The 27,330-nt window shown below is 34.7% G+C and overlaps 1 long non-coding RNA gene across 1 annotated transcript in view; it reads right to left on the bottom strand.

The window, feature by feature from the left end:
• Positions 1–5,805: 5,805 nt before the first annotated feature.
• Positions 5,806–27,330, bottom strand: part of LOC129523963 (uncharacterized) — a 127,045-nt gene continuing 105,520 nt past the window's right edge. The window contains exon 3 of the long non-coding RNA XR_008667598.2: positions 5,806–5,898. This is a non-coding gene — a long non-coding RNA (uncharacterized lncRNA). The remainder of the gene's footprint in view (positions 5,899–27,330) is intronic.

Raw genomic sequence — 27,330 nt, 5'->3', positions numbered from 1 at the left:
TTTTGGTAGTTTGTCTCAATATATGTTTTATTTCCCTTTTGATTTCTTCTCTGACTCATTGGCTGTTTGAGAATATGTTGTTTAATTTCCACATATTTGTGAATTTTCTAATTTTCCACCTTTATCAATTTCTAGATCCATACCATCATGATCAGAAAAGATACTTGATATGATTTTAATTTTCTTGAATTTATTAAGAGTTTTTTTGTGGCTTAACATATCATGTATTCTAGAGAATGTTCTGTGACAGCTTCAAATATATATATATTCTATATATATGTTCTATATATGTCTATTAGGTCCATTTGGTCTCTACTGTCATTCAAGTCTGATATTTTCTGATTGATTATTTTTTCCTGGATGATCGATATATTGTCGAAAGTGGGGTATTAAAGTTCCCTATGGTTATTGTATTGCTACCTCTTTCAACCTTCAGTTCTGGAATATTTGCTTTATGCATTTAGGTGCTCTGATATTGGGTACATATATATTTACAACTGTTATAGCCTTTTGATGAATTGATCCCTTTATCATTATTAATGACCTTGTCTCTTGTGATAGTTTTTGACTTAAAGTCTATTTTGTGTGATATAAATCCAGCCTGCCCATTCTCTTTTGATTACCATTTAATTGAATATCTTTTCTAGTGCCTTCACATTCAACCTATGTGTGCCTTTAAACCTAAAGTGAGTCTCCTGTAGGTGGCATATAGTTGGATCTCATTTTTTTAATCCGTTCAACCACTCTACGTCATTTGAATAATCCATTTACATTTTAAGTAATTATTGATGGATAAGGATGTACTGCCATTTATTCATTATTTTCCAACTATTTTGTAGTTTCTTTCTTTTTCTCTTGCTATCTTCTTTTGTGATTTGATAATTTTTATAAAAGTATTCTTTTATTCCTTTTCCTTTATATTTTGTGTATCTACTACAAGTCTTTTTTGTGGTTATAATGGGGCTTAAGCAAAACATCTTGTAGTTATTAAAGTCTGTTTTAAGCTGATACCAACTTAATGTTAACCATATTTTAAAACTTTGGAAACTTTAACTTTTCCTCTCCCAATATTTTATTCTATTGGCATTACAATTTACATCTTTTTATACTGTGTTACCATTAACAAATTACTGTAGCTATAGTTATTTTTAATTGTTTTGTCTTAACATTTGTTTTCATAGAACAATCTAATTTTCAACTTTATGTTAAAAACAGAAATTTTGATTTAACAAAGAGCTATATTATTAGTATAAGCTCTAGAATAGCCAAACCTTATAGACTTCGCTTTTATTTATTTCAAAGTCTGTGTCTTGTTCACTCTTACCTTCACTCCTCAACAGTAGGAACTTGACAAGTTACTTCTATAGACTAAATATTCAAAGACAACAGTTAAGTGTAAATTAAAAAAAACTAAATTGCACAACTTGAGATTCTTTCTGTGTAAATACAGCATGAAAAAATAAGTTTGGGATCCAATTTATTTTTCTCCAAATAAATTTCACTGGGTTTTATGTCTTTATTCCTGATGGTTTGTATCATTTTAGAGTGAACATTAAAAAAAAAACAACTAGTGGACACAGTATTATTCATAGAGAAATTTGAAAGAAAAAAAATCTGAGGATTAATGTCTGCAATATTCACTTTTGACAGCCTGTGTTCAAGCTTGGGTTGTCTGGTCAACATTTGGGTCTGATTCGTAGTTTCCAAATCATGGTGCATAGTGTTCTAAGTCAATTCCCTAGGAGAGTTTTAAGGATAACTTTTCCACAGATTTTCTCAATTAAAGATGCATCTAGCTCTTTGCCCACATCACCCACATCTGCTCATAAAAAAAAAATGAATAATGGAACACACATGTGCTGACTTATTATTCATTTCAGCCTTTTGCAGGTGCAAATGCAAGTTTTAAGGTGCAAAGTGGAGCCACAAACATTGTGGGCTTGTCCAGCTGAAATTCTAGGCTTTAATCACAACTAAGTAACTCCTAAGGTGATGTGATCATAGGATATTTTACTCACAAAAAGGGTGTAATAAATATTATAGGTTTAACTGGTGTATATTAACAGATGAGGCTACATTATTTAGAGAAAATGAAATGCAGATAATTTTCACCATATTTGGTATTTGATAAAGAATTATTTTTATATGTTAACCTAAAATTCACCTTAGTATGTTTCATAAAAACTTTTACCAAATAAAACAGGAAATAAAATACTTTTATATGTATACATAACTGAGTCAGGGATTTATATTGACAATTAACTTGAATCTACCATCATTACTTCATCTCTGCAGCTGGAGTAGACTTCTAGCAGACAAACTAAGTCAACATTTGGTTACAAGAAGGAATAGAGGGGCTCATTGGTGCAGATAATCCTAAACAGCAGAAAATCCCAAAATCATTTATTTTCAGCTTGGATATGTATTTGAAGTATTCTCTTTTTTCCCCCAGCAGATACTCACTTGTAATTTCATTTTCCAAAGATTCTTTCATAATATGTCTTACTAATGATTAAATTGCCAAAGAACTTTCATTAGCCAGCACATAGAAGAGTATGCAAGAATGTGTCCCTTGCCAGTTAAGATGATATAGGTGACATGGCTGTTGGAAGATCAAGAACAGAGCTTTTTTTCTGAGGAAACAACTATATCCAGAACCACCTCTTGTGACCAGATTTCCATGAAGTTTATTAGACATGGTATGCTCTGCAACTTCCAATGCCCAACTATATTTCAATCGGTACTTTGCTTGAGAAGAGAAAATCCCTTTCTTCCTACTCTGATGAAAAAAAAAGAAAAAAAGAAATATAGCTGTCTGGTTTCTTTATGAATTAGAGAAACCCAGTTTTCATAGAATGACACACACCACACACCATACCACACCAACACAACACAACACACACTCACTTGCTTTTATTTCACATTGTAAATATAACATAGTATCATAATTATGGAAATATTTTATTTTCCAAGCAACAGATGTGATTATATCATTATCCAATAAAATATAATAGAAAAGATATTGTCCAAGGACACTTATTTTTAAAAAATTATAGTGATAGTGGAAGAGAGTTCAAAAGTCAATGAAAGAGAGAGGACATTTCCCTCTTGACTTCATACTTAAATATATTAATCTTATTTCATCAAACCCAAGGCAGAGAAAACTGAAAACTTAGCTCTGTTTTTACATTTTACTCATATTATAAAACCTCTCAACACAGTCCTCCCTACTCTGCTTCTCCAAATCTAAATCCTGCCCATTTTTCAAAATACAGCTTAAATCCTGACTCTTGTAAAGCGTTCCCTGACTGTTTCATCTGGAAGCAATCTTTCCTTCTTTTAAACTTCCACAAGACTTATTTTCCACACCACTCATTTAGCACTTACTATTTACTGACTGGTAGAGATATAATGCTTTCAGAAATGTTGAATCCATAATAGAGATTTTTATCCTTTTGTATTGTACACAAATTTTTATTTTTAAAGTAAAATAAAACTATGTTTTTTACTTTTTCTTTATGGATCTAAAATTTACTTAGATTATCGACTACATCATCATAGCTAAATGGAAACATGTAATGCTTATTGTATGCCAGATACTCTTCTGAGGAACTTAGAAATATTAGCACTCTAACTACTTTATGAATATTAGATTAATAATAGAAGTTATATATATAGTAATAGTAGATGCATATGTAAATATGTATTTTTGTGTGCACTGTATATATATATACATACACATATGCATATATGTGCATTTTTATATAAACTTTGCTTACATAAATATCCTGGAGAATTGAAGTAAAACAATATTTATTCAGGTTTTTAATTAAAATACATCAATAAATTATTAATAATTATAGATTTATTATTTATTATAGATTTATTATTTACTATAGATTCATTAAAATTATGCTATTTTTTCACTTTTGTAACAGATAATAATAAAGACTGCTAAATAATAAGAAACCCAGAATATCTTAACACTTTACATCTTTGAAGAAGATAAATTTAAGAAGGAAAAATAATTCATATACTTTGTGTCACACAAAATTAGACTTTATGTCTCTGAACTTAGGATACCCTCCTCTTTATCTAGCAAACATATGTTGACTTTAGTTTTCTAAGGAAAAAAATGTGGACAAAAACGAAACTTAAACAAAAAATGCTCAAAAATAGTCTGGAAGTCCTAGATTTTAGTCTAGCATCAAACTTCAAACAGGTGTAAGTGGTTAACTTCTTTCTTCTTTGGTCTTTTCCGTGGTTTCTTCCTCTAGAGATGGGCACCAATTTGATTAATAATATTAAAGTATTACATCTTCAAATTTCAAAATCTATGTTATGATTTTGCCCACAATGGATGAAAACCTACTCAAGTGAATTTTAAGAACCATACCTATCATCAATTTTTTAAATCATGTAACTTAATTTTAATGAAATACAGGCAAAACTTTCCATTTCCAGAAGCTGATACAGATAAAAGTAATTATAATAAAATTACAGGACTCATATCTTATCTACATTAGCCTTTTATAGGTTTAGAAATTTCTTGAATCAGTGTCATTATTAGAAGTGTGCCGAAGACAATGGAAATGATTTAAAGCAGATGAGCAGAAAAAGGTCATTCAAAGTCCTGGTCTCTGTTCTGGGTGAATCCTTGGAAAATTTCCAAGGATTCTAGACTAACAGATACTCTGCCTTCTTTCCATGTGCCTTTTTAATGTCTAGTGTTAAATGCATTGCTTGCTCTGCAGTTCAGTCAAATGCAATCACACTTCTATCACTGTTAATTCATGAATTGTGTCTCCAACATCTCCTAAAAGAGGGCTTTCAATTTGAAATATATTTGTTAAAAACATGTAATGAAATGAATAGATGGCAAGAGCATAGCTTAGTGCCTGTACCAAAAGTCAGCGGGAAAAGTCCACTGCAAACAAGGCTTCAGACTTTTCTTTTAAACATTTCTTATTAAAATAACAGTGAACTTAAAAGAGGAATATCATTTTTATCTCTGTTTGTAAACTTTCTCTTTGTTGTGTTACTTTACTATCATCTGAAACTATAGATTATTTCCAATGAAACAAAAACTCAGAGTGAGAGTCTAGGCCTTGTGAGCTCTCTAAGAATCAATCAATCACTCTCTCCTCTCTTTCTCTCTCTCTCTCTCTCTCTCTCCATCTGTCCATCTATCTAGGCATTTCTGGTTGTCTGGCAAGCTGGTTCCACTAATAATTGCTTTTTAAAGAGAAGACCAATAAGCCTCATGGATATGGTCATTTAAAGGCTAACCAATACAATCCCCCAAAAATAAATATTCAAGCTATTGAGGCGCAAAGCCCATCTTTTAGCCACCCAGGCACTGTACTCAATTAAGAAGGAATTTCCTTTAAAGAGAAAAGTTAGTTGAGGGACAAACCTCAACTATGACTCAACTTCGGGGGTTGGGAATCAGGTGGAGGTTTTAGTTCTCAGCCTACAAATCATAGTTCATATGTCTGCCTAGGTAGTTCATTGAGTAGAATAAAGTGTACCTTAAAATTGTAGGCAACTGTACCCTCTTGCCTAACCTCAAGTATCTGAAACATCATAAGGGAGAGAGAATATATAAATTGACAAACCCAATATTTAATAAGAAGCCAACAGCAAAGAACCATTCTGTTGTTTACAAGTTTTAGTAATGGATTATCTTTTTACTGTGGTGATGCAAGAGCACAAAAGGGAAGAACAATGCCCACTTCATAAAGACAGAGAATATTACTTGAGTAAGCTCACCTGGGTCATTGGAGAAGCAGATAAAGGCCTTACCTTATGTAGGCTGGTTATAGGCAGTAGAGAGACACTGTGGATGGGAGGTAGAAGACAACAGGAATGTACACAAACATTATGAGATGGTCCCAGCTAGAAAGAACAGAGGAGAAGGTGTGTTATAAATTATTTTGGTGATCTTTGCACCAACCCAAAGGATTATGAAAACTGAAGAAACAATAAACGTAGCAATTTTTATATTACATAGATTGATGAAATCAAGTGCAGGTTATAAAAGCTGGGTAGCCAAACATAATTTACTTATCTTAAAAATGTCTTTTTTTGTTTTACATTTAGGAGGCCAAAAGGCCATCATACAGCATTTCAAGTTTTTTTCTTGGTCAAAAGTCATCTTGTACTATTTTATGTACTAACATTTAAGGCCTTCAGATTGTTACTGACTTATTGTTAATTATTTTTAGAAGCACTTACCTTTTCTCACTAAAACTAGGTTACAAGCACCTTTGAAGAAAAAAGGAACACATGTAGTATCTATTTGATTCTCTCGCAATGTGTAACAGAAACCTAGTACAGACGTTTGATATACTGAGGTTCATACATAGAGGGATATTCATTTGAACTCACACATTAACTATGTCTTGTCTACCAATGAAAAATACAAGACAACAGCTGAGATCGCTGCCATTAATATTAAGTAAGATTTATTATGGTGCCAAATTATATTCTAAAGTTCTACTCTATAATAAATTAGAAAATGAGTGAGGTATCACCTCACAAAACTTTTGTTTCTATATTTTACTTATTTCCTTTTATGGGTGTCTTGTTATTAACCATCTGCTAATCCTGTGTCTTTCAAAGCCATTAAAACACAAGTTCATGGTTATGATTAGATTAAACTATTTTTAAAGTATTTTTTATCAGCACCTTTTCCTTTCTGCAACACAGGACATAATTTAGTAGAAAGGATACTGGGGTGGTGACTAAATAATTTGAGAAAAAGGCTAGAGCAAGTGTCTTGTGTATAGAAAAGTAGAATGGTAATAATCCATACCAGGGAGGGCATCCCCAAAAGTGGACCAACTCCCCCCACCCCAAACTTCCTTATTTGAAAGATTTTCTAATTCAGCTGCGTTTTGCTTATTGTATTTATTTTTGTTGCACTTTGGGAAGTAAACTGGAATTCAAAAAAGAATTATTTCCTGCCCTTTGGTGCCATCATGAGGCCAGAATAACAAAATACTAAGAAAAGTTGATCTCCAGGGGAACCCAAGGTTTTGATATTTTTCTTTAGGGGGACCCGAGTTTTTGATATTTTCTTTTTATTCCAGATGTAATTATCCAGAGAATGAGAGTTTACTTCAGCAATGTAATTACCTTCACATTAATTGAAACCGTACAAACTACAAACCATAGCTCATATGCCTACAAGGGTAATTCAGTGAGTGGATTAAAATGTACCTTAAAGTTGTAGGCAACTGTGAAATTCTAGTTTTGTCAATTTGGAATCAATAAAATATTTATGTTTTGATGTTACATAACCATATACTAAAGCTTTTAGAACCAAAGCTTTTTAAAGTATTTTAAATCATTCATAGCAATATTTTAGCTTTATATATTTATTTAATGTATTCACCCTGTGGTATTGTACAATAGCATATAAGACAGTATGATATATTATCTGAGATGCCTCAAAACACAAGGTTATGATATAATAAGAGAATATGCTATTTTGTAAATAAAAGCAATGACAATAGGAAGAATATTGCAAATCAATGCACTAGAAAGAATGGCTAATGAACATCCAAAGACTTTCTACCCAGACAAAATCAAAGTAGTAGAATAAATCAGATGATTTGGTATTTAAAATATTACCACAAAATGAATCTGAAAATTACAAAAATATGTTTTATTAAAAGTTTCAAACTTGAGGCGGGTGGATCACGAGGTCAGGAGATCGAGACCATCCTAGCTAACATGGTGAAATCGTGTCTCTACTAAAAATACCAAAAATTAGCCGGGCAGGAGGTGGCACCTGTAGTCCCAGCTACTCAGGAGGCTGAGGCAGGACAATCGCTTGAACCCAGGAGGCAGAGTTCCAGTGAGCCAGGATCGCACCACTGCACTCCAGCCTGGGCAACAGAGCGAGACTCCATCTCAAAAAAAAAAAAAAAGTTTCAACCAAACATATCTTGTTCTGCTTTCTCTGTTCTATCTGTATTATTATTCTGAGGCTCATACTACATGGATTCTCAGCTTTATTTTACAAGTATATCAATAGAGTTAATAAGATGTTCATTAGACATCTACTTTTTCAGACTATATGATTTTTTTCTGAATTGTTCAAGTTTTCTCATGTGATGAAATTGTGATACTTACATGATGCCTGATAATGCCTAAATCTGAATTCTTCCCACTCACTCTCAAAATTCTGTTCACTTTTCTCTCATTTTGCCTTCGTGACATTTAGAAATTGAAGAGCACTACAAATTCTATCCATACAATATGGGCTCTCTCTAAAAGATGGAAAGTTTCACTAGACATATGTCTCGCTTCTCTCAGTTTTTCTTATTTAGTGGAAAAGCCACAGGCAGAGGAAAATATAAAACTGCTGAACTGGTTTGTATTTGCTTTTATTCTTACACTATTCTCTTCTCATTTTGTTTACCTAGCACCTCTATGGAATATAACCATATTTTCATAATTATCAAACAAATAAACACCATCATCAACTTTAGTTGTAGTAAAAGTAGCCTGAATTGCTTTCTTTTCCTTTTTTTTTTTTTTTTTTTTTTAGTCTCAGAGACAGGCCTTATATATGGAAATAGTAGTAATTTGTTCTCGTTTAACATCAGTCACGATCTCCTTTTGGGACTTGGTCTCCAGCATTCTTTCAGTAGAATCACAGTGCTAATCTCAGCTTGGCTTTGGGCATATGCTGCCCTCCTTTGGCCTCTGTAACACTGTTCAAGACAGATTATTAAAGCTAACATTTATCCCACAGATGAACAAAAGTCTCCCTCAGCTGTAATGGTATTAAAGTTTCCTATCACCAATGGGAGTTATCAAAAAAGAGATGGTTTCTGCCCTGATAAAATGTTCACAGACCTCCCACTCCCAGTCTGAGACTAGCACTTATCATGGAAGCTTGGGAACCATCGTCACTGGAGATGAAAGAGAGCTCTCTGGTCACCTATAACCTCCTTCTGGCAGGGCAAGACGATTCCTATGTTAGACGCTATATAATGTTCAAATATTTAAATTCCATCTTATCATAATTCTATTCATCTCACATACTGACATGGTCTCTTTCCATTCCAATGACATCATATCTTGCTTTTACTTCATTGTATTAAGTTTCCTCAGAGAAATAGAACTATTAACATATATATACACTATTTGAATATATTTAAATATATTACATGTTAAGTAACATATATTTATATACTATTTGAATTCATATATGTATACATATTCATATATCTATCTATATATATATATGTGTTGCTTAACAACAATATTTTCTGAGAAATGCATTGTCAGGCAATTTCATTGTTGTGTGAACATCACAGAGTACACTTCCAAAAACCTAGATGGTTTTGCCTACTACACACCTAGACTATATGGTACAGCCTATTGCTCCAAGACTACAGATGTGTACAGCATGAATACTGTAGGTAATTGTAACACCATAGTATTTGTATCTCTAAACATATCTAAACTAAAAAGGTACAGTAAATATACAGCATAGAATATTTTTTCATGGTACACCTGTATAAGATGCTTGCCATGAACAGAGATTGCAGGACTAGAAATTGCTATGAGTGAGTCAGTGAGTGGTGAGTGAATGAAGTGAAGGCTTAGGATATTACTATACACTGCTGTAGACTTCAAAAACACTATATCCTTAGGATATACTATATTTTAAAAAGTATTCTTATTCATTAATAAATTAACCTATTATAGTTACTTTTTAAATTTATAAGCCTTTTAATATTTTAAGTTTTGACTCTTAAAATAACACTTAAATCACAAACATATTCATATAGCTGTAAAAAAAGTTTTCCTTCTTTACATCCTTATTCTATAAGTTTTTGTCTATTTTTAAGTATTTTTATTTTACTTTTGAAACTTTTTGTTTAAAAACTACCACACAAATACTCACATCAGCCTAGGCCTACACAGAGTGAGAATAATCAATATCACTGTCTTCCACTTTCACATTTTGTCCCACTGGAACTCTTTGGGAGCAATAACACATAATATCTCTTATGATAATAATGCCTTCTTCTGGAATACCTCCTGAAGGACCTGCCTGAGGCTGTTTTACAAATAACTATTTTTAATAAGCAGAAGGATTATATACTAAAATAACAATTAAAAGTATGGTATAGTAATTGTCCATTCATGTCCTTAGCCCAATTTTTGATGGGATTGTTTGTTTTTTCTTCCTCATTTGAGTTCGTTGTAGATTCTAGATATTAGTCCTTTATCGGATGTATAGATAGTCAAGATTTTCTCCCTCTGTGGGCTGTCAGTTTACCTTGCTGATTGTTGCTTTTGCTGTACAGAAGCTCTTTCATTTAATTAAGTTCCACCTATTTATCTTTTTTTTGTTGCCATTCCTTTTGGGTTCTTGGACATGAAGTCTTTGCCTAAGCCAATGTCTAGAAGGGTTTGTCCGATGTTATCTTCCAGAATTTTTATAGTTTCAGGTCTTATATTTTAAGTCCTTGATCCATTTTGAGTTGATTTTTCTATAAGGTGAGAGATGAGGATCCAGTTTCATTCTCCTACATGTGGCTTGCCAATTATACCAGCACCATTTGTTGAATAGGGTGTCCTTTCCCCACTTTATGTTTTGGTTTGCTTTGTTGAAGATCAGTTGGCTGTAATTATTTGGGTTTATTTCTGTGTTCTCTGTTCCATTGGTCTATGTGCCTATTTTTATACCAGTACCATGCTGTTTTTGTGACTCTGGCCTTGTAGTATAGTTTGAAGTTGGGTAATGTGATACCTCCAGATTTGTTCTTTTTGCTTGGTCTTGCTTTTGGCTATGCAGGCTCTTTTTTGGTTCCATATGAATTTTAGAATTGTTTTTTCTAGTTCTATGAATGATGGTGGCATTTTGATGGAAATTGCATTGAATTTATAGATTATTTTTGGCAGTATGTTCATTTTCACAATATTGATTCTACCCATCCATGAGCATGGGATGTGTTTCTATTTGTTTGTGTCATCTATGATTTCACTCAGCAGTGTTTTATAGTTTTCCTTGTAGAGGTCTTTCACCTCCTTGGTTAGGTATATTCCTAAGTATTTTATTTACAAATGGCCAAGAAACATATGAAAAACTGCTCAACATCACTAATGATCAGAGAAATTAAAATCAAAACCACAATGTGATACCACCTTACTCCTGCAAAAATACCCATAATAAAAAATTAAAAAATAATAGATGTTGGCGTGGATGCAGTGAAAAGGGAACACCTCTGCACTGCTGGTGGGAATCTAAACTAGTACAACCACTATGGAAAACAGTGTGGATATTCCTAAAAGAACTAAAAGTAGAACTACCATTTGATCCAGCAATCCCACTACTGGGTATCTACCCAGAGGAAAAGAAGTTGTTACACAAAAAAAGATACTTGCACACACATTTATAGCAGCACAATTCACAATTGCAAAACTATAGAAGCAGCCGAAATGCCCATCTATCAATGAGTGGATAAAGAAATTGTGGGAGATATACATATATATACGCATATATATATACACATATATATACGCATATATATACACACATATATATACGCATATATATATACACATATATATACGCATATATATATGTGTGTATATATATATATGTATGATGGAATACTACTCAGGCATAAAAAGGAACAAATTAATGGCATTCACCGTAACCTTGATGGAATTGGAGACTATTATTCTAAGTGAAGTAACTCAGAAATGGAAAACCAAACATCACATGTTCTCACTCATAAGTGGGAGCTAAGCTATGAGAATGCAAAAGCATAAGAATGATAAGATAAACTCTGAGAACTCGGAGGAAAGGATGGGAGGGGGGTGAGGGATAAAAGGCTACAAACTGGATTCAGTGTATACTGCTTAAGTGATGGGTGCACCAAAATCTCACAAATCACCACTAAAGAACTTACTCATGTAACCAAATACCACCTGTTTCCCCAAAAACCTACGGAAAAAATTTTTTTTAAATGTAAATAAAGAGAATAAATAGAATTATCCTGATACAAAGTAAAACACTCATAGAGGACATTACAGGCAAATGTATAGAGTTTTCATCTTTGGAAAAGACCACCTGCAATTTTACACCAAAATTTATGCTCTTAATTTGTCTTCTACTATAGAAACATGTACTGAGAGATTTTTGAACTTTTGATCATATAATACACTCCAACATGCTTTAATGATGATGTGTCAGTTTAAAAAGGTTCTAGTAAGAATCAAAACATATAGAATGAAATTTAACATTAACGTTTCTGATTTTGCAGAAATTTTAAATTCATTGGATGAGGTATATATAAATGGTGCTTCAGTAATCAAGGATTCAAATTTTTAAAAAAGTATAGTACAGTAAATATATAACAGACCAGTAACATTGTCATTTATTGTCATTATCAAGTATGATGTACTGTATGTAATTGTATGTGCTATACTTTTATTCCACTGGCAACACAGCAGGTTTGTTTACCTCAGCATCACCACAAACAAATGAGCAATCCATTGCACTACAATGTTCTCATGGCTACAACATCACTAGTCAATAGGAATTTTTCAGCTTCATTATATTCTTATGAGACCATTGTCATATATGCAGCCTTTCATTGACTGAAATATTGTTATGCAGCACTTGAAAGAGAGAGAGGTTATGAAAATTAGCTCATGCAATTATCCTGGCCAAAAAAATCCCATGATTTGCTGTGCAAGCTGGAGAATCAGTAAAATCAGTAGTGTAATTCAGTCCCAGTCTTAAGGCCTGAGCACCAGGGGAGCTAACAGTGTAAGTCCCAGTCTGAATTCAAAGTCCTGTTAATCAAGGGCGCTGATGTCCAAGGGCCGAAAAAGATGGATATCCCACTCAAGAAGAGAGAGCAAATTTGCTCTTCCTGTATGTTTTTGTTCTATTTGAGCCCTCAGCAGGTTAGATAATGAAAGCTATTATCTATATTCAGTCTACTAATTCAAATGCTAATCTCTTCCAGAAACATTCTCACAGACACATCCAGAAATAATGTTTTATTGGATATCTGGATGTTCCTTAGCCCAGTCAAGTGACATAAAATAAACTATCACATTCATTATGTAGTTTGGGGAAGAAAAAAACAATTTACGAGACAACTGAATATCTGATTCAACTGAAATCTAAGAAAATATTTCAATTTATAACAGAAATTATTACACAGATTATAGAAGGGAACAGGGAAGAAAGTCAGAGATTATCAAGAGCAGGGAGCCATTACTAAATCCTGGGTGGAAGAGAGAAATGGGTGAGGCAGTGTGGGAAGAGCCCAGGGGCTGCCGTCACTTGGTAGAAGGTGGAATTACATAACTATTAGGTTGGTGAAAAAGTTATTGCATTTTTTGCCATTTCTTTCAATAATACTATCTAAGAGGAGCCGGAACAATTCAGGCTCCAGACACAAATGGAACACCTGAAACTTCTCTTCCCTTTCTTCTCTCTTCCTGCTGCCTTCCAATCTCTATCCAATGACTCTTACTGAATAGACCCCTACCAGATCTCTCAATAAGGAAACTTGAGATACAAAGAAATCTTAATAAGAAGACTTGACAGCCTGCAGGGATTAGCCTCCCAGGCACATAAAGCAGAGCAGTGGAATGGGGAGAAATGGATCTTGAGCCAAACTGTGCCAGTACTGGCACAGAAGCTTAGGCTAGTAGGGAAGGAATATCCTTGGATACTTGTTGCCAGAAGAACAAAATTGTAAGGCTATAAATGTCTAGTATATATGTGGGGAAAAGAAAGAGATCAGACTGTTACTGTGTCTTTGTAGAAAGAAGTAGACATAAGAGACTCCATTTTGTTCTGTACTAAGAAAAATTCTTTTGCCTTGAGAGGCTGTTAATCTGTAACCTTACCCCCAACCCTGTGCTCGCAGAAACATATGCTGTGTGGACTCAAGGTTTAATGGATTAAGTTTTAGGGCTATGCAGGATGTGCTTTGTTAAACAAATGCTTGAAGGCAGCATGCTTGTTAAAAGTCATCACCACTTCCTACTCTCAAGTACCCAGGGAAACAAAACACTACAGAAGGCTGCAGGGACCTCTGCCTAGGAAAGCCAGGTATTGTCCAAGGTTTCTCCCCATGTGATAGTCTGAAATATGGCCTCCTGGGAAGGGAAAGACCTGACCGTCCCCCAGCCCGACAACTGTAAAGGGTCTGTGCTGAGGAGGATTAGTAAAAGAGGAAGACTTCTTTGCAGTTGAGATAAGAGGAAGGCATCTGTCTCCTGCTCGTCCCTGGGCAATGGAATGTCTCGGTGTAAAACCCGATTGTATATTCCACCTACTGAGATAGGAGAAAACCACCTTAGGGCTGCAGGTGAGACATGCTGGTGGCAATACTGAGATGTTTACATATGTGCACATCAAAAGCACAGCACCTTTTTCTTTACCTTGTTTATGATGCAGAGACATTTGTTCACATGTTTTCCTGCTGACCCTCTCTCCACTATTACTCAGTTGTCCTGCCACATCCCCCTCTCCGAGATGGTAGAGATAATGATGAATAAATACTGAGGGAACTCAGAGACCAGTGCCAGCGTGGGTCCTCTGTATGCTGAGCACCGGTCCCCTGGGCCCACTTTTCTTTCTCTATACTTTGTCTCTATGTCTCTTTCTTTTCTCAAGACTCTCGTTCCACCTGACAAGAAACGCCCACAGGTGTGGAGGGGCAGGCCGCCCCTTCAATATACCGTCTCTAGTTCACCGTTTTGTGATTGGCATCATTGTTTATGAATCATGCTGCTATAAACACACATGCACACGTATGTTTATTGCGGCATTATTCACAATAGCAAAGACTTGGAACCAACCCAATGTCCAACAGTGATAGACTGGATTAAGAAAATGTGGCACATATACACCATGGAATACTATGCAGCCATAAAAAATGATGAGTTCATGTCCTTTGTAGGGACATGGATGATATTGGAAATCATCATTCTCAGTAAACTATCCCAAGAACAAAAAACCAAACACCATATATTCTCACTCATAGGTGGGAATTGAACAATGAGATCACATGGACACAGGAAGGGGAATATCACACTCTGGGGACTGTTGTGGGGTGGGGGGAGGGGAGAGGGATAGCATTGGGAGATATACCTAATGCTAGATGACGAGTTAGTGGGTGCAGCGCACCAGCATGGCACATGTATACATATGTGACTAACCTGCACAATGTGCACATGTACCCTAAAACTTAAAGTATAATAAAAAATAAAATAAAATAAAATAAAATAAAATTATCCACGGTTGGTTCTCCCAAATCAAATTAATAAAAAAAGCTTTTTCTACAAAAAATGGCACATAAATATTTTTTATTTCTTTGACATTGTGCAATTAAGAATAACATAATTTATTAATGTTAGTTTTTCTTTATAAAAGATATTTTTATCTGGTTAAAATGGAGTTACTGTGAAAATAATTTTCACCTAAATTAGTTTTACATTTTATTCTCTGCTGCTAGTAATAAAAGCACATCTCCCAGAAGTGATGAAAGCATAATTTCAAATGGTTCACAGTAAGGGAGTTTTCACTTTTGATAAACTGTGTATAGTCAAAAGCATGATCGCAACTTTATACCTATTTTATTTCCATTAAATCCATCCTTAAATTACTATATTAAAGAACTTCTTGTCCTACTAATAATTATACTATACTTTTTTAAACTTTTAATTACTGAATGCAATAAATTTTTAGACTAAGAAAACAAACTCATTTCTAGTGTACTATTTCTGTAATATATTAATTTTTATAAAATATTCTGTTTTATTTATACTATCATAATTATCATTGATTTCAGATCTTGTTTTTTGTTGGAGTAACTGTTCATGTGATGCATAGTAAAACACATAAAAAGACATATAAAATACCCCCAGAATATAGCCCATTCTAATTGCCTATTGCCTGTCTTTTCCAGATTTTTGTATAATATCTATGAAGTTTAAACTGATTTTAAAATTCTATGATTTTGGTGGTAATCTATCAGAAAATCTAAATTGAGAAAAACAGTAAGCTGACCCTCTAGACTATAAATTCATAAAATCAAAAGCATGCCATATTCCCCCTTTCCTTAACTAAATTGTCTGTAGTTCAACCTGAGGATAATTAAGGCAATGCTTTATGTGCTATTTTGATGTTAGCCAGGGTAGTCAAAATTTTAGTCATAATAGGCAAATTATATTCTCTGACCTCAAAACATGGAACCCACATTCCTCCTTTTATTAAGTTACTGTTCTTTCCTTGTTCTGAGCAGTATCTGTGCTTTTTCTCAGAACTACTCTATTGTTACTTGACTTCCCAACCTTCTTGTGTTTTGATTGTTACAACCTTGGTAATAACGTAAGATTAAATAATTCATTGGCTTACCATTGTGTTAGAAAATAAAGTTTAATTTTACTAAAATGGCACATAAAACTCTTTATAATCTAGCCCTATCAGCCTCATCTCCACTGTTTCCCTTTCTCATTTTTACTGCAACATTATCATATTGCATACAGTTCTCAAAACATGCAAATTAGTTATTTTGAACATGTTGTTCTTCCCAGCTGAAATGGTCTTATCCATATTAGTTCTTCAGGGTGATTTCTCATTCTTCAATGACCATGTAAATTACCATATCCTCTGGGAGGTCCTTTGTAGACAGTTAACTCCTCTCTTCTTAAATCACCAAACAGCATGATGATTACTCATTTAGATGTAAAACTTCCCAGTGAGCATCTTGAAGACACAGTCCATGTGCTTATCATTGTACTTGCAAATGATAAGGTGCTCAACAAGTATTCTGATGAATTAACTAAGAAATTTGCATTGTAAGCTCCTAAAACACAGTGTATTTGAATTGAAAAAGATTTCATACGTATTAAAAGAATTTTGTGATGGTTTTTGATAAATCTATTTTTGAACATTTGTAAAAATAGGAAAATCATTTTATCAATGGTCTATAAAGGAAATAGAATTGCAAATCTTCAGCATTTTAACTTTAAATACTTAAGCCAGACATATGCTGCCACCTTTGAGCCTATGGATTTTTGTGCTACTTTTCTAGATGAAACTTGAAGCATGTGGCACTTTAAAATGATCAGTAAATCTTTAGTTAGGGTTAAGGAAACTCTACCCTTCCTTTGACATCTAGGAGTAATTGAGCTGGTAAGAATCTGTGGGACACACGATTTCCTCAAAATCAAGGAATCTTTATTAGTATGATAGATCTTCATATGCTTTCATTGAACATTTTCTATAGTGAGTAACTCATCCCATTTTTGGTCAGTTCCAACTATTAAAACATTTCTTCCTTTACACAGCAAAATTCTACTCTCATGATGTCCCACAGCTGTTTTGTCCCACACAAAGGTCAATGATTTTCATCTGACTCTTCACATGTTTGAGGTTTAGTTGCATTAATTCTTGAAGTTAAAATGAAAAAAATAAGACTATATATATCACTCTGGATCAATTTTGGCACAAACATAAAGAAAAAAAGATATCTTTCTATATATAAAAATAATAATTTGTATAAAGTTTTTAACACATAAAACCCATTATATTTTATTGGTATATAATATTTGCACATATTTATTGGGTACATGGGATATTTTGTTACATGCATAGAATGAATAATGATCAAGTCAAGGTATTTAGTGTATTAATCACCTGAAGTATTAATTATTTCTATGTGTTGGGAACATTTCAAACCTCAGTTTCCTCAGTGATCATATAAAATTAGCCCTTGACTACTCTTCTTCCAAAAACAAAGCAATATCCAAAAGACCCAACTGTTTCAAAGTGACTTACCTATGTCACTGAACAAATCCCAAGAATACTTTTAGAAATAAAAAATATGCAGCACAGAAAAGGTAAATTCATAATATCTAATAACCCATCAAAATGTACCAGGCAAACAATCAAGCTGAAAAATACAACCCATAAAGAGAAGTAAAATCAATTAATCAATTGAGACTATATATTTTACAGATAAAACACTGTAGACAAGATCATTAAAGTAATCACTGTAACTATCAACCATATGTACAATAAAACAGAGTGGAAATGAGCATATTAAGTAGAGAGATGGAAGATAAATATCAAAATTACCCTTCAAGAGTTTAAAACACAATGTTTGAGATAAAAACTACACTAGGTGAGATTAAATACATAAGATTTTTGATAGAGTTGGTTAAATTCTCTATGATCTGAATGATTTTCTGTCTATCTGTTTCACTAATAATAAAACAGGGAAGCTGAATTCTTCTGTAATTGTAGGTGGTCTCATTTCTCATTTTTCCTCGGGTATCTTAAATTTCTCTTTTTAGGAGCATAAATATTTGGAAGTATTATTTCTTTTTGATTAATTGACCTATTTGCCATGTTGAAATAATACTCTTTATTCCTGCTCTATTCTTTGTGCTGTGGTATCTATTATACTTTGCCTGATGTTATTACAGGCACTCCAGCTTGGTACATATGTCTTCCAATCCTTTGCTTTTAACTTATATGTTTCATTATATAACTGGTTACTTTTGTTATATAACTGGTTATTTAACTGGTTAAAGTGTGTTTATAATAGGCGGCGTTTTGATAAATATTGCTTTTATATCCTATTTGGCAATCTCTTATATTTAACTGAAGTATGTAGATCATTTTCCTTTAATGTAATTATTGATAATGGTTAGGTTTAAATCTGTTTATGTTATAAACTCCAAAATACAGTACATAACATTTATTTAAAGAGTCAACAATTTTTAAAAGAGATTTAATAAGAAATAAACATCAGAAAATAAACAGCAAAACAAATCCAAAACAACGTAAAGTAAAAAGACCAGTGTGAATCAAAGAAAGAGAAAACAGAAAAATAACAGAGAAAATCAATGAAACCAAAAACTAGTTCTTTCAGAAGAAAAATAAAATTGATGAACTTCTAACGAAGCACCTGGGAAAAAACCTAGAAATAACATCATACTTAATAATAAAAGACTATATGATTTCCTACCACTCAGGAACAAGGTAAAGATATCTTTTAGATGAGGGGTTAGAGAAAAATAATCAGGATAATTATTCATAATATTAAATACCCTAAAATCTGTTTTCAGCTCACTTACTGATCCAAATTACCTACATTAAAAATTATAGATGGATGATACAATGTAGATAGATAGATAAATTCAGTTTCTTCTTGCTGTTTCAGAAATGACTAAAAATAATACTCCACTTTTAACAAAGTCATGATTTTAAAAGTGCTAGATAAAATGCTATTATCTTACCTAAAATCTGATGCAAAAGCAGAGAAAACCATTTAGCTCCTCCTCTCTTTCCTTCTCTGTCTAAAACAAAGTGATTTAGTGAAAACACAATCTCCTGAAAGAATAAAGACCTTGGTCTTACTCTGAGCATCGGCATTAAATTTGTTACCTAAGTATATAAGCTCATTTATCTGGTTTCAGTTTTCTAATTTAAAATATAAAGAAGTTAGAGTAAACAGTGCTTGTAAAACTAAAGTCTCAGGGTAATCAGTGGACATATTCCTCGTGACTTACAATTCCTACCTCAGAGTTTTATTCTTTTAAGAATATCAGCATTTTTCGGGTTCCAAGATGGCCAAATAGGAACAGCTCCAGTCTGCAGCTCCCAGCATGAGCAACACAGAAGACCAGTGATTTTTTCATTTCCAACTGAGGTACCAGTTCCATCTCACTGGGGCTTGTCAGACAGTGGGTGCAGCCCACGGAGCAGGGTGGGGCATCGCCTCACACGGGAAGCACAAGAGGTTGGAGAATTCCCTCTCCTAGCAAAGGGAAGCCATGACAGATGGTACCTGGAAAATCAGGACACTCCCACCCTAATACTGCACTTTTCCAATGGCCTTAGCAAACTGCACACCAGGAGATTACATCCCGTCCCTGGCTCAGCAGGTCACATGCCCACAGAGCCTCGCTCGCTGCTAGCACAGCAGTCTGAGATCGAACTGCAAGAGGGCAGCGAGGCTGGGGGAGGGGCGTCTGCCATTGCTGAGGCTTGAGTAGGTAAACAAAGCAGCCAGGAAGCTCGAACTGGGTGGAGCCCACCACAGCTCAAGGAGGCCTGCCTGCTTCTGTAGACTCCACCTCTGGGGGCAGGGCATAGCTGAACAAAAGGCAGCAGAAACTTTTGCAGACTTAAACGTCCCTGTCTGACAGCTTTGAAGAGAGTAGTGCTTCTCCCAGCACAGAGTCTGAGATCTGAGAGCGGACAGACTGCCTCTTCAAGTGTGTCCCTGACCCCCAAGTAGCCTAACTGGGAGACACCTCCCACTTGGGGCCAACTGACACCTCATATAGCCGGGTGCCCCTCTGAGACGAAGCTTCTAAAGGAATGATCAGGCAGCAACATTTGCCGTTCTGCAATATTTGCTGTTCTGCAGCCTCTGCTGGTGATACCCAGGTGAACAGGGTCTGGAGTGGACCTCCAGCAAACTCCAACAGACCTGCAGCTGAAGGTCCTGACTGTTAGAAGGAAAACTAATGGAAAGGACATCCACACCAAAACCCCATCTGTATGTCACCATCATCAAAGATCAAAGGTAGATAGAAAACACAAAGATGGGGAGAAACGAGAGCAGAAAAGCTGAAAATTCTAAAAATCAGAGTGTCCCTTTTCCTCCAAAGGAACGCAGTTCCTCGCCAGCAATGGAACAAAGCTGGATGGAGAATGACTTTGATGAGTTGAGAGAAGAAGGTTTCAGACGATTGGTAATAACAAACTTCTCCGAGCTAAGAAGGACGTTTGAACCCATCGCAAAGAGGCTAAAAACCTTGAAAAAAGATTAGACGAATGGCTAACTAGAATAACCAGTGTAGAGAAGACCTTAAATGACCTGATGGAGCTGAAAACCATGGCATGAGAACTGCGTGACACATGCACAAGCTTCATTAGCCAATTCGATCAAGTGGAAGACAGGGTATCAGTGATTGAAGATCAAATGAATGAAATGAAGTGAAAGAGAAGTTAGAGAAAAAAGAGTAAAAAGAAAACAACAAAGCCTCCAAGAAATATGGAACTATGTGAAAAGACCAAATGTACATCTGATTGGTGTACCTGAAAGTGACAGAGAGAATGGAACCAAGTTGGAAAACACTTCAGGATATTATCCAGGAGAACATCCCCAACCTAGCGAGGGAGGCCAACATTCAAATTCAGGAAATGCAGAGAACACCACAAAGATACTCCTTGAGAAGAGCAACACCAAGACACATAATTGTCAGACTCACCAAGGTAGAAATGAAGGAAAAAATGTTAAGGGCAGCCGGAGAGAAAGGTCGGGTTATCTACAAAGGGAAACCCATCAGACTAACAGCAGATCTCTCAGTAGAAACACTATGAGCCAGAAGAGAGTGCGGGCCAATATTCAACATTCTTAATAAAAGAATTTTCAACCCAGAATTTCATATCTAGTCAAACTAAGCTTCATAAGTGAAGGAGAAATATAATCCTTTACAGATAAACAAATGCTGAGAGATTTTCTCACCACTAGGCCTGCCTTACAAGAGCTCATGAAGGAAGCACTAAACATAGAAAGGAACAACCAGTACCAGTCACTGCAAAAACATGCCAAATTGTAAACACCATCAATACTAGGAAGAAACTGCATCAACTAACGAGCAAAATAACCAGCTAACATCATAATGACAGGATCGAATTAACACATAATAATATTAACCTTAAATGTAAATGGGCCAAATGCTCCAATTAAAAGACACAGACTGGCAAATTGGATAAAGACTCAAGACTCATCAGTGTGCTGTATTCAGGAGACTGATCTCACGTGCAGAGACACACATAGGCTCAAAATGAAGGGATGGAGGAAGATCTACCAAACAAATGGAAAACAAAAAAAAGCAGGGGTTGCAATCCTAGTCTCTGATAAAACAGACTTTAAACCAACAAAGATAAAAACAGACAAAGAAGGCCATTTCACAATGGTAAAGGGATGAATTCAACAAGAAGAGCTAACTATCCTAAATATATATGCTCCCAATACAGGAGCACCCAGATTCATAAAGCAAGTCCTTAGAGACCTACAAAGAGACTTAGACTCCCACACAGTAATAATAGGAGACTTTAACACCCCACTGTCAACATTAGACAGATCAATGAGACAGAAAGTTAACAAGGATATCCAGGAATTGAACTCAGCTCTGCACCAATCAGACCTAATAGACATCTACAGAACTCTCCACCCCAAATTAACAAAATATATATTCTTCTCAGCACCACTTCACACTTATTCCAAAATTGACCACATACTTGGAAGTAAAGCACTCCTCAGCAAATGTAAAACAACAGAAATTATAACAAACTGTCTCTCAGACCACAGTGCCATCAAACTAGAATTCAGGATTAAGAAACTCACTCAAAACTGCTCAACTACATGGAAACTGAACAACCTGCTCCTGAATGACTACTGGGTACATAACGAAATGAAGGCAGAAATAAAGATGTTCTTTGAAACCAATGAGAACAAAGACACAACATACCAGAATCTCTGGGACACATTTAAAGCAATGTGTAGAGGGAAATTTATAGCAGTAAATGCCCAGAAGAGAAAGCAGGAAAGATCTAAAACCGACACCCTAACATCACAATTAAAAGAACTAGAAAAGCAAGAGCAAACACATTCAAAAGCTAGCAGAAGGCAAGAAATAACTAAGATCAGAGCAGAACTGAAGGGGATAGAGACACAGAAAACCCTTCAAAAAATCAATGAATCCAGCAGCTAGTTTTTTGAAAAGATCAACAAAATTGATAGACTGCTAGCAAGATTAACAAAGAAGAAAAGAGAGAAGAATCAAATAACTGCTATAAAAAATGAAAAAGGGGATATCACCAGCAATCCCAAAGAAATACGTAATATCATCAGAGAATACTATAAACACTTCTATGCAAATAAACTAGAAAATCTAGAAGAAATGGATAAATTCCTGGACACATACACCCTCCCAAGACTAAACCAGGAAGAAAGTAAATCCCTGAATAGACCAATAACAGGTTCTGAAATTGAGGCAATAATTAATAGCCTACCAACCAAAAAAAGTCCAGGACCAGATGGATTCACACCCGAATTCTACCAGAAATACAAAAAGGAGCTGGTACCATTCCTTCTGAAATGCTTCCCATCAATAGAAAAAGAGGAAATCCTCCCTAATTCATTTTATGAGGCCAACATCATCCTGATACCAAAGCCTGGCAGAGACACAACAAAAAAAAGAGAATTTTAGACCAATATCCCTGATGAACATCAATGCAAAAATCCTCAGTAAAATACTGGCAAACCGAATCCAGCAGCACATCAAAAAGCTTGTCCACCAAGATCAAGTTGGCTTCATTTCTGGGATGCAAGGCTGGTTCAATATACACAATTCAATAAACATAATCCATCATATAAACAGAACCAAAGAAAAAACCACATGATTATCTCAACAGACGCAGAAAAGGCTTTTGAGAAAACTCAACAGCCTTCATGTTAAAAACTCTCAATAAACTAGGAATTGATGGGACGTATCTCAAAATAATAAGAGCTATTTATGACAAACCCACAGCCAATATCATACTTAATGGGCAAAAACTAGAAGCATTCCCTTTGAAAACTGGCACAAGACAGGGATGCCCTCTCTCACCACTCCTATTCAACACAGTGTTGGAAGTTCTGGCCAGGGCAATCAGGCAAAAGAAAGAAATAAAGGGTATATTCAATTAGGAAAAGAGGAAGTCAAATTGTCCCTGTTTGCAGATGACATGATTGTATATTTAGAAAACCCCACCGTCTCAGCCCAAAATCTCCTTAAGCTGATAAGCAACTTCAGCAAAGTCTCAGGACACAAAATCAATGTGCAAAAATCACAAACATTCCTATACACAAATAACAGACAAACAGAGAGCCAAATCATGAGTGAATTCCCATTCACAATTGCTTCAAAGAGAATAAAATACCTAGGAATCCAACTTACAAGGGATGTGAAGGACCTCTTCAAGGAGAACTACAAACCACTGCTCAATGAACTAAAAGAGGACACAAACAAATGGGAGAACATTCCATGCTCATGGATAGGAAGAATCAATATTGTGAAAAAGGCCATACTTCCCAGGTAATTTATAGATTCAATGCCATCCCCATCAAGCTACCAATGACTTTCTTCACAAAATTGTAAAAAACTACTTTAAAGTTCATATGGAACCAAAAAAGAGCCCGCATTGTCAAGACAATACTAAGCCAAAAAAACAAAGCTGGAGGCATCATGCTACCTGACTTCAGACTATACTACAAGGCTTCAGTAAACAAAACAGCATGGTATTGGTACCAAAACAGATATATAGACCAATGGAACAGAATAGAGCCCTCAGAAATAATACCACACATCTAAAACCATCTGATCTTTGAAAACCTGAAAAAAAAAAACAAGATATGGGGAAAGGATTCCCTATTTAATAAATGGTGCTGGGAAAACTGGCTAGCCATATCTAGAAAGCTGAAACTGGATCCCTTCCTTACATCTTATACAAAAATTAATTCAAGATGGATTAAAGACTTAAATGTTAGGCCTAAAACCATAAAAACCCTAGAAGAAAGCCTAGGCAATACCATTCAGGCCATAGGCATGGGCAAGGACTTCATGACTAAAACACCAAAAGCAATGGCAACAAAAGACAAAATTGACAAATGGGATCTAATTAAACTAAAGAGCTTCTGCACAGCAAAAGAAACTACCATCAGAGTAAACAGGCAACCTACAGAATGGGAGAAAGTTTTTGCAATCTACCTATCTGACAAAGGGCTAATATCCAGAGTCTACAAAGAACTTAAACAAATTTACAAGAAAAAAATCAACCCTATCAAAAAGTGGACTAAAGATATGAACAGACACTTCTCAAAAGAAGACATTTAAGCAGCCAACAGACACATGAAAAAATGCTCATCATCACTGGCCATCAGAGAAATGCAAATCAAAACCACAATGAGATACCATCTCACACCAGTTAGAATGGCGATCGTTAAAAGGTCAGGAAACAACAGGTGCTGGAGAGGATGTGGAGAAATAGGAACACTTTTACACTGTTGGTGGGACTGTAAACTAGTTCAACCATTGTGGAAGACAGTGTGGTGATTCCTCAAGGATCTAGAACTAGAAATACCATTTGACCCAGCCATCCCATTACTGGGCATATACACAAAGGATTATGAGTCATGCTGCTATAAAGACACATGCACATGTACGTTTACTGCAGCACTATTCACAATAGCAAAGACCTGGAACCAAGCCAAATGTCCATCAATGATAGACTGCATTAAGAAAATGTGGCACATATACACCATGGAATACTATGCAGCCATAAAAAAGGATGAGTTCATGTCCTTTGTAGGGACATGGATGAAGCTGGAAACCATCATTCTGAGCAAACTATCTCAAGGACAGAAAACCAAACACCACATGTTCTCACTCATAGGTGGGAAATGAACAATGAGAACACGTGGACACAGGGTGGGGAACATCACACACTGGGGCCTGTCATGGAGTGGGGGGAGAGAGGAAGGACAGCATTAAGGGATATACCTAATGTAAATGATGAGTTAACGGGTGCAGTATACCAACATGGCACATGTCTACATATGTAACAAACCTACACGTTGTCACATGTACCCTAGAACTTAAAGTATAATTTAAAAAAAAAAAAGTTGATCTCATAGAAGCAGACAGTACAATAGTGGTTAATAGAGGCTGGAAAGAGTAGTGGGGGAAAGGGGATATGAAGAACTTGGTTAACCAAAACAAAATCACAGGTAGATAGGAAGAATAAGTTTAGTGTTCTGTAGCACTGTACACTGATTATAATTAACAATAATTTTTTGTATATTTTCAAATTGCTAGAAGATTTTTAATGTCCCCAACACAAGGAAATAATAAATGTCTGAGGTCATAGATATGCTAATTATCCTGATTTGGTCATTATGTATTGTCTACACATATTGAAATATCACATTGTACCCCATAAGTATGTATAATTCTTGTTTAATTAAAAATAATAATAATAAAAGTTTTAAAGCCCCCTAAAAAAAGAATATCAGCATTTTTGTATTATCTGTAAGATGCTTCATAACCCACAACAAACATGAAATTGAGAACTCATAGTTCCATTTGTACTTACGCCAAGCAGTATCTCATTAACTGAAATAGTCTGGCAAAAACAGTTCGTGGAATAAAATGTAAACAATTTCTTCCCACCAATTGAAGAATAACGCATATCAAGACAAGCAGTAGACATAAGATTTCACAGGAGTACTAGATAAAATTGTGAGAGAATTGAGCCTTCCCATATATTAGTATAGGCAATATAAATATGCCGAAGACAAAAATAATATGTAATAATTCAGGATCATTTTCAGCTTTTACAAGTTTGAGACAAAATTGAATTTTAGCAAAAGAACCACATGTAACATATTAAAATCATCTGTCACTTATCACTTTAGTATTATTAATCTGTGGTCCTCGATACAATTTTATTAATTTGTCTTGGTAGTATAATTTTATTGGAGCTTAGATTTATACTAATTTTATGTTTATAAATATTTAGAAGATAAAAATTATTTAGGTCAACACCAAAGAAACTACAAGAATTTTGTTTGCTGCTTTTAAATTTCATAAATCACCCAATCTAAGAAACATTGATTTAAATATTCTCTAAGATTCTTTTCTCCTCTAAAGTACTATGACATTCACCTCTCCCTACATATATACCACATATAACCACTAGACATCAGCAAGACACTTGAATTAAATGTGATTTTCTTTATCTTCCTCCTGTTCTCCATGAAATGTAGGATTACAAGAAGTCTGTTATATCTACGCAATATATTTAAACTACCAACCTTTTAATCAAATGCTCTAGGAAATTTTCTATGACTCTCCCTAATCTTTGCTTTATCCATTTTTTTCTATTATAATGCAACTCTATTCTTTTGCTTTATCTTTGTTATAACAGCACACACACACATACACCCACTCACATGCCTCACTACCTATTTGTAATACTGTTGAGCTAAAAATTTAGTAGGTAATATGGAAATGATGGTAAAAAATGAAATTTGTGTATATTTAATAGATTGAGATTGATCGACCTGCTTTAGAAAAGTAAATCTAGTAAGAGTGGAATTATGAAACAAAAGAGGAAAGACTGAAAATAACAATATTTAATATTTACTGAACATTTACTATGTCCTGATAACTTTTCTAATCATTTTTATAAGTTATTTT

Source organism: Gorilla gorilla, chromosome 7 (assembly GCF_029281585.2).
Source record: "Gorilla gorilla gorilla isolate KB3781 chromosome 7, NHGRI_mGorGor1-v2.1_pri, whole genome shotgun sequence".
NCBI classification, from domain to species: domain Eukaryota; kingdom Metazoa; phylum Chordata; class Mammalia; order Primates; family Hominidae; genus Gorilla; species Gorilla gorilla.
The sequence above is the reverse complement of the archived record's forward strand: the minus strand, read 5'-3'. Positions and strand labels throughout refer to the sequence as shown.